Genomic DNA, 9,447 nt, shown 5'->3' with positions numbered 1-9,447 from the left:
TCTTTTACTTGCTTAGTTAGAGTTACACCGAGGTATTTTATATTATTTGTAACTATTGTGAAGGGTATCCAACAACTTTTATAATACTCATTTTTAGTGTTATAATATTTTATAAATTTTAAAGAATATGACAAAAGAAGGTATTGTAAGTATTGAAGAGGGGTCTCTGGGAGAAGTTGGTGTACAAAAGGGAAACAGGAATGTGATTTAATTCTATTTACTTAAAATATGTTTTTAAATGTTAACAAATTCAGATAAATTGAAATCATGTATCTTTTCTTATCATAATGGAATAAAACTTAATTCAATTTTAAAAAGTTGTTTGATATAAAACAACCAGTTAAACAGTCTTATTTAGATGTTTGCAGCAACACTGAAAATACATACGTTTTTCTCAATAAATGTTAAATAACTCCAAACATATTATCTGTATATTTTAAAATAATATATCAATACTAGTTTTTTTAAATGAACATAAATAGAAAAGTCTTTTTGTTTGTTTGTTTGTTTTGTTTTTAGTAGAGTTTAAAATCTTGGCCTTACTGTAGTACAAGCCCAAAATCAGGACAATTTTTTGACATTGGATTTCATTGTAATAAGGCTGTACTTCAATGAGCCTCACATCACCAAAGGATTTTACCTCCATCATAGCTAAGCTGAGAGTTGACAGTTCTGCTGTGCAAGGAATGAGTTGTAGGCACGAATTTTGGGTACAGACTTCCTACTATGGCCAAAACTATTTGACTGGAGTGATTGTCTTCATTCTCGGCCCACAGGGAACAGGTTACATTCATTTAAGAAATGGTGTGTGTATTAAGATGGTCTCTCCATGAAGTCATTTACCAACTGTTTCAATGAACAATGGTTCTGCTTGGAGGGTGGCACAGACATTAGGTGAGGGTAAGAGTCTGGTTCATTGGCTGTGATAATTTGGAAAAGCATTCATCTCAGAGAAAGCGTAGCTTATAAAGTCCTCTTTTTCAAACTTGATAAAAGAGTTACAAACATCAAACAATGCATTCAATCTCACTCTTTGTTGTTCTCTTACAAGCCACCTCCCAAGCTAATTGTCTACATTTCTTTTGGCTGTATAAATACTTTTGAAATATGTAAGCTGTTCTAAAAACCATAGTATAGTATAAAAACATAAAATAAACAATCCTACTAATAGAGAGGTTGAGATAGGAGAAACATGGTTTCAAGACTGTTATGTGGTACACAGCAAGACACTGTCATCTACAAGCAAGCAGAAAGTGTATATGGATTGTACAATATTGGACTTCCTTCTCCAATTACCAAATTAGAGAGACCACCAGATGATAGCGAACAAATTTTCAATTCCTCATACTTTTGAATTTGAATAGATTAGGATATGTTGGAAATATTAATTTTCATATTGATATTAAGAAAATAAGTAATTGTCACTTCCTGTTGTTTTTGTTGTAAGAGGTGGAATTATGTTTGTGTGGATTTGTTGAAAGATTACTTTCTTCCTTCTTCTAGGGTGTAGTTTTGCTCCTTATGTTGATGTTTTCCCTCTATTATCCTTTGTAGTGCTGGATTTGTGGAAAGATATTATGTAAATTTGGGTCGTCATGGAATGTCTTGGTTTCTCCATCTATGGTAATTGAGAGTTTTGCTGGGTATAGTAGCCTGGGCTGGCATTTGTACTCTCTTAGGGTCTGTATGATATCTGCCCAGGATTTTCTAGCTTTCATAGTCTCTGGTGAGAAGTCTGGTGTAATTCTGATAGGCCTGCCTTTATATGTTACTTGACCTTTTTCCCTTACAGCTTTTAAAATTATTTCTTTGTTTAGTGCATTTAGTGTTTTGATTATTATGTGACAGGAGGAATTTCTTTTCTGGTCCAGTCTATTTGGAGTTCTGTAGCCTCCTTTCTCTCTCTCTCTCTCTTTCTCTCTCTCTCTCTCTCTCTCTCTCTCTCTCTCTCTCTCTCTCTCTATCTATCTATCTATCTATCTATCTTTCTTCTTTAGGTTAGGGAAGTTTTTTTCTATAATTTTGCTGAAGTCTTCACTCTCTTCTATACCTATTGTCCTTAGGTTTGGTCTTCTCATTGTGTCCTGGATTTCCTGAATGTTTGGGGTTAGGAGTTTTTTGCTTTTTGCATTTTCTTTGACTATTGTGTCACTGTTTTCTAATGATGTCTTCTGCCCCTGAGAGTCTCTCTTCTATCTCTTGTATTCTGTTGGTGATGCTTGCATCTATGACTCCTGATCTCTTTCCTAGGTTTTCTATCTCCAAGGTTGTCTCTCTTTCTGATTTCTTTATTGTTTCTATTTCCATTTTTAGATCTGGATGGTTTTGTTCATTTCCTTCACCTGTTTGATTGTGTTTTCCTGTAGTTCTTTAAGGGATTTTTGTGTTTCCTCTTTAAGGGCTTCTAGCTGTTTACCTGTGCTCTCCTGTATTTCTTTAAGGGAGTATTTATGTCCTTATTAATATCCTCTAACATCATCATGAGAAGTGATTTTAGATCTGACTCTTGCTTTTTCGCTGTGATGGTGTGTCCAGGACTTGCTATGGTGGGTGAATTGGGTTCTGATGATGCCAAGTAACCTTGGTTTGTGTTGCTTTTTTCTTACGCTTGCCCGCATCATCTGGTTATCTCTAGTGCTGCCTGCCCTGGCTAAATCTGACTGGGGCCTGTCCTTCCTGTCATCCTGGTTGTGTCAGAACTCCTCAGAGTCTAGCTGTCTCTATGATTCTGTGATTGTGGGATCCTGTGATCCTGGGCTTATTAAAGCACCTGGGAGTACAGCTTCCTCTGGGAATTATGGGACTCCCTGCAGAATTTGTGCCCAAGGTCTACTTAGTGCACCAGCCCAAACAGACTGGAAGGAACCTGTGCCACTGGACTGGTGGAGCTTCTGTGTGCCTGTTCCCACGGGTCCCAGTTACTCCTGGTATTGAGACAAATGTTGTGTCCTCCTCACCTCTGATCCTGGGTGTGTTAGAGTGCCTGGGAGTGGAGCTTCCTCTGGGTGTTGTGGGACTGGCTGCAGAATTTGCCCCCAAGGTCTGCTTAGGACACCAGCCCAGACAGACTAGAAGCAACCTATGCCACTGGGGTGGCAGAGTTCCTGTGTGCTTGGGTTCTGCTGGTCCTCTTGGTGTTGAGACAGATGTTGTGTCCTCCTCACCTCTGATCCTAGGATCCTGGGTGTGTTAGAGCACCTGGGAGTAGAGCTTCCTCTGGGTGTTGTGAGACTGGCTCATAAAGGTTTATTTTTAAGTAACAATGATATTATTATAAGTCTTTGGATGCCAATGAAAATGTTTTTAAGTGATTGGAAATTGATGCTAAAATGGAGCAAGAAGACAGAATACAAATGTTGACTTTATCAACATTTACTGTCTGAGTTACTGTGTTTTACATCTTAGCGAGATGTAAAAATCTGTGACCCTGCTTCTTTTTAACGTTGGGCTGTTAGAATACTTTTGTTTGTTTGCTGGCTTGCGTCCTTGTTTGTTGATTTTGAGACAGGATCTTGTACATCTCAGGTTAGCCTGGAACTTGGTCTGTAGCTGAGGATTATCTTGAACTTTTGATCATCCTGTCTTTATCTCCCTGAGTGCTGTGATTACAAGCATGTGCTGCTATACCAGGTGTATAAATTCAGACCAAGGGTTTCTGTATAGTAGGCAAGCACTCTAGTGACTGAACTATAAACTCCTATTATACTTATTTAATAAAAAATTTTAAGTGTCTTAAGTAACTGTGGTAGAACCAAAGAACTATTTCTGTCTGTCCATCTATTTGTTTGTTTGTTTATGTGCAAGTTTGTGAGGGGAATGCATCCAAGGGTGTGCACTTGCTTGTGTAGGCACAAACCAACATCAGACTATTTTTTTTATTTCAGTTGCTTAAAGAACCCCGTGACTGGCCTGTCTTTGCCCACTCTCCCTCACTGCTGGCATTATAGATGCCCACTACCACTGCTAGCTTTTTGCTTAAGTGTGTGCCAGGGGTTTGAACTCACATCTTTATACTTATGCAGCAAGTATTTTACCCATGGATTCATCTCTCCAATATTTGAGGAAATTTATTTAGTAAGGTGGCTGAAACTAGCAAAAGCGTGAGGTGGATAAAATCCATAACTTCCAATTTTCTCTTTACTGTTTCAAGAATGCTGGATTTCTTGCTATGTTCTGTGTTCCATGAGAATTGCACTGCATCGAATCACCCTTGTCACCCCTCCTCTTCTCCCCTTGCCCATCTTTAGTCATATATCTCCTATGTGTCTGCTTCGCTGTTCCAAGGTGACTGTGAGCTAATCTGATCAACTAAGCCAGGCTAATGTTCTCATCAATATTAATGTGTTCATTGACATATTTAACCCCTGCCACAAATATCTTCTCCAGTGTCATACCTGGCTCCTATAGAAAGCATTTTGTATTTCTTAGTAAAACAAGCTACTGGTCGATTTCATGTGAAAGCCTGACCACACTCTGTCAGATCGTATAAGAACTACTAGATCTGGGTAGAACTCTTCTTTCAAATCAGAAAGATGGAGGTGATTATTCCCCAAAGCTATATTCTCCTCTGTTTACCAGTCCACTCCACTGTTAGGATTCTAGACTTGAAGGAGGAGATGGGGTAGCGCAAAGTGTGCCCTTAGGTCAAGTTCATTACACAGGATCACATTTTGCCTCATTTCTGTGAGTCTCTTAAAATTACTCTCTGATTTATTTGTATATATCTTTTCCTCAAAAGAAGAACTTGACTTGATGTGGACCATGCATTTAAATGCTTTGAATGGGAGTGTGCGCAGTGCATAGCACTTGACTACTTAGATTTAAGTCTAGGTTTGCCAACCCTTAGCTATATGACCTTGGGCAAATCATTAAAACTCTATTTGCTTTAGTTTTTCATTCCTAAAATTGAGAGTAACAATTGTATCTACTTCAAAAAGTGTATGGAGAATAAATGTGAGGAATTATGTAAAGTTTATAGTATTTAGTAATGTCACTTAATACATTTGGGGTAAAAATTAATTTGTTAAATAGTAAATAATAAAAAATGGAGCCTAAATAAATTTAATAATTTATGTAGTCAAACAAATCTAAATTTTACTTAAGAGTCAATGCATATATGTTCTGCTTATATATATATTTATCTTTCCTACCAAAGATCATGTATGCATATATATATATATATATATATATATATATATACACACACACACACACACACATCATACATTTTACCCCTCAACTATTTTATATGTTCCTATTTCATTACTGACTGAGTGCTTTATAACAGTACTTTGATTTATATTTCAGAAGCAATATTTGCTGCAAGGCATTTGAGAACATACAAAATAAAAGATTAGCCTTGAATTGAGGAATATAGCATAATAAGATGTACATGAAATGGCAAAGAGGAAATAGGAATGTTCACTTAGGTGGGATGTGGCATAATTATTCTCATGAATTGACCTCCTTACTTAGGATTTTGATAATTGTCAAGTGATTGGTCTTCTTTTCTGTGCTTCTGCCCCAGTGCCTCATGCAGCTTCCATTAGTACTCCTCCCTGCATTTCAGTTCACTAATGAAATAGGCCTTTGCTTAGAGAGTAAAGACACCTAGTATTTCTGTTGCCATCATTAGTTATCTTGGTTGTTAATTTGGTGACGCATGAGCTTTTACACTTCATGGTTATCATAATGAGAGTCTTCTTTAAAGACAAATTACTATAAGCATAAGTGGAATATAAGACAGTCTTTCAAACAATGACAATGAATAAGAACACTGAGCTGAGTGAGTGGTGGAAACCCAACAATTGCTACTGTGCTCTTCTCTGTATATAAAGTACGCCCTCAGCTTATGTACTACTATTCTTCCGCAGAGTTTAGACACAGTTCATGACAATGGATGCAAGACTTGTGATGGCAACGTCGACATCAGATGCTATGGAGAAGATGTTCTTAGCCTCTTCTTTACTCTCTATATTAGTGTTGCCTTTTGAACACAGGAGCCTGGGCAGGAGAAGGAGTAGGATAACTTTTGAACAACTTGGATGCCAGGAACACATGGGAAGTAGCAGTTTTATATTCATCAGCCTGTATTATCAGCACAAAACTTTAATAAATATGGGCTTTCAGAATTAAAATGGAATTCCTGTGCTTAATGAAAAGATATCAACACCAGCATCACTTTTACAATCTTTAGACATTTTCTTGTTCTGGAGAGTGTAGAAGTATCACAGCCATCCAAGAAATTCATGAAGCTATCTTTCTTAGTGATATCTATTTTTTGTAAACTCATTTGTAAACTTACAGTATATATTGCTTAATACTATTATGAATACTATGATTCTCCATATACTTTAATAATAATGTAACAAAATCTAGTTGCTAAACAAAATATTTGGTCAAAAATCGACAATTCTCAATTTGATGAATTAGATGATCTATGGAGTAAATTATACAATAATATGATTTCAAATATCATATATAATGGGTAATATAAAATATGCATCTATATATTTAAAATGAACACTGTAATTAAAAGCTGTTTGAAGTTAAAAATAACTTCATTTCAAAGCAATGGGAAAAACATACTATACACAGTTTCATTATACAAACAGTAAAATTTATTGGTAATGATAATGTTCATTGTGGCAAAGTAGAAGGAAATGAAATAAAAAATCTCACATAACTTAGCAAATCTCATCAAGTTCTCAATATTTGTTGAAACAAACATGATTTTGATCTCTTAAAAGTTTTAGACATTTGATGTAGATATTTTCATTTCCACTTTAAAGTTTAAAAAAGAAACAACAGCCCAAAATGTGTCCTGTTATCAAAAAGCTTTAAAGCACACTTCTGATTGTTTTACTCTGAGGTCTGAAAAGCCTTAGTATTAAGTGAAAAAGCTTTAGTATTGAGTGACATGCTGCTTTCTATGTGCTGAGAGCCAAATTCTCAAACACAAACTGGAAGCCATCGTCATTTCTTCCCTTCAGTTCTTCTTGTACTCAAAGGAGAACTGAAGAATTTAAACTTTCAGAATTAATTCACCATTTTTGGATTTATATTAAATATGCAGAATATGAGACTCACACTTGTGTGATTAGTCTGAACTTTGATTAGCAGAGATGGCAACGTAAGTAGCTTTAAGAAAGAAATGTATACAGTATGTAGTTGCCTTTATAGCACATTTGATGTTAGTTGGAAATATTTTAAAAGAACATAATAACATATAAACACTGAAATCATAATCATTTCCTCCAAGACAAATATCTTTAAAAAAATATATTATCAAAAACATTACTTGTAGACTCACAGCTTGGTCTCTGTTCCTGGTGTCCTAGATTATGTCCAGTGGTGAGAATCGCTGTCCACTGAACTCCTTTGAACTTGGACTGGTTGTAAGCTCAGATTTAAGATCCCTGGATATTGATGACCCTTGCAGAAATAGCTCTGAACATGTAATAGGATTGCCGTAAGAGAATTAGCCAAGCATATTTGCTAATAGTAGGACGAAACAAGCACACAAAGAGCTGCAAGCCCTGTTTATTAGTCTTTATTCACCTCTTTCTCTGTCATTTGAGAAAACGCTTTTCTGAATTTCTGACATCTATTTTCAGAAATTTCTTGCCATTTTCTAAAAAACAAAAAATTTTACTGATTATTAAAATTCCCTTCGTATGTAATATGTATTCTCAATATCATCTGCTGTGGTATTTTTTTTTCCTTTTGAATTTGCCAACCAGCTAATTTCTTTTTGTTCTTTGAAATGTTCTCTACACTGAAATCCTTTACCTCTTGCAACAAAATTCCACAAAAGCTTGATTAGTCCTCAGTAACACTAATATAGCTATCTGATTGTGTCTTCTTTTCATTGTATCAGTTTTTCTGACTTCTTTCTTTCTTCCACTATTTTGACCATTCCACTATTCTTTCGTGTACCATTAAAAAAAACTGAATATTTATTAAATGGCAATTTGTTAACTACTAGCCTTTCACAAGAAGATACTTATCAAAAGATCATACTGACTTCAAAAATTAGATGTTTGATTTCAGAGTCACCAGCTTATAGTTTACAGTTCTCAACAGATATCCTGCATATCAAATATTTACATTACAATTCATAAACATAGCACAATTGCAGTTTTTAATTGCAAAGAAATTATTTTATGGTTGAGGGGGTCACTGCTTTATTAAAGGATTACATCATTAGGAAGGTTGAGGGGCACTGCTTTAAAGGGTGCACTTCAATTTGTAAGAGACAGTCATCATTTTTCCCTTTAAAAATAATATTGTGAATATATATATCCATTATTTGTCCAATAGGCACATTCAGAGTATCTAACTGTTAAGCAAGCAATTGTTAGGCAGTAGAAATATATATATATTTCTACTGCCTATATATATGTATATATATGGCATATATATATGACATGAACCAATGTTGTGACTTCTAGTGGTCAGATGGTAAAAAAGGGCAATAAGACCAAAGTGAGGATACTTAGTTCCTTCTTAAAAGGGAGAACAAAATACCCATAGAAGGAGTTGTAGAGGCTAACTGTGGAGCAGAGACTGAAGGAAGGACAATGTAGAGACTGCTCCACCTGGGAATCTTTCCCATATTCAGTCATCAAATCCAGACACTATTGTGGATGCCAACAAGTGCTAGATGACAGGAGCCTGAGATAGCTGTCTCCTGAGAGGTTCTGACAGTGCCTGACTAATACAGAAGCAGAGGCTCACAGACATCCATTGAACTGAGCACAGGGTCCCCAATGAAGGAGCTAGAGAAAGGACCCAAGGAACTGAAGGATTTGTAGCCCCTTAGGAGGAACAACAATATGAACTAACTAGTACCCTCAGAGCTCCCAGGGACTAAAACCCCAACCAAAGAGTACTAATGGCTCCAGCAGCATATGTAGCAGAGGATGGCCTAGTCAGTCATCAATAGGAGTAGAAGACCTTGGCCCTGTGAAGGTTCTATGCCCCAGTGTAGGGGAATGCCAGGGCCAGTAAGCAGGGGTGGGGGTGGGATGGTGAGCAGGGGGCAGGGAGGGAACAGGGGATTGTTTTAGGTTTGGGTTGTTTTTTTTTTTTTTCCTTATTTTATTTTATTATTTTTTTTTTTATTTTTATTTTTTGGAGGAGAACCTGGGAAAGGAGATATTGTAAATAAGAAAACATCTAATAAAAAAAAGAGAAAAAATAATTTCTCACTTGCATAAAAATGTAAAAAAAAAAAAAAAAGGCAATAAAAAATGACTCTATGGTGGACCCATGGCTCCAGCCACATATATAGCAGAGGATGGCCTTGTCAGGTACCAGTGGGAGGAGAGGCCCTTGATCCTGTGAAGGCTTGATGCTCCAGTGTAGGGGAATGCCAGGTCGAGGAGGCAGGAGTGGATGGGTAGGTGGGGGAGCACCCTCATGGAAGCAGGGGAGGGGGATGGG

General features: G+C 36.4%; 1 protein-coding gene and 1 long non-coding RNA gene across 2 annotated transcripts in view; one reads left to right on the top strand and one right to left on the bottom strand.

Moving 5' to 3' along the window:
- Nucleotides 1–2,992, bottom strand: part of Pdc (phosducin) — a 13,716-nt gene extending 10,724 nt beyond the window's left edge. Inside the window, exon 1 of the mRNA XM_031341957.1 lies at nucleotides 2,958–2,992. The gene's annotated coding sequence lies outside the window, so the exon portion shown is untranslated. The remainder of the gene's footprint in view (nucleotides 1–2,957) is intronic.
- The window catches only part of LOC116070550, a 27,390-nt gene that overhangs the window by 5,583 nt on the left and 12,360 nt on the right, over nucleotides 1–9,447 (top strand). The window lies entirely within an intron of this gene.

This window comes from Mastomys coucha, unplaced genomic scaffold, assembly GCF_008632895.1.
Source record: "Mastomys coucha isolate ucsf_1 unplaced genomic scaffold, UCSF_Mcou_1 pScaffold1, whole genome shotgun sequence".
In the NCBI taxonomy this organism is placed as follows: Eukaryota; Metazoa; Chordata; class Mammalia; order Rodentia; family Muridae; genus Mastomys; species Mastomys coucha.
This window is presented reverse-complemented; position numbering and strand designations above follow the sequence as displayed.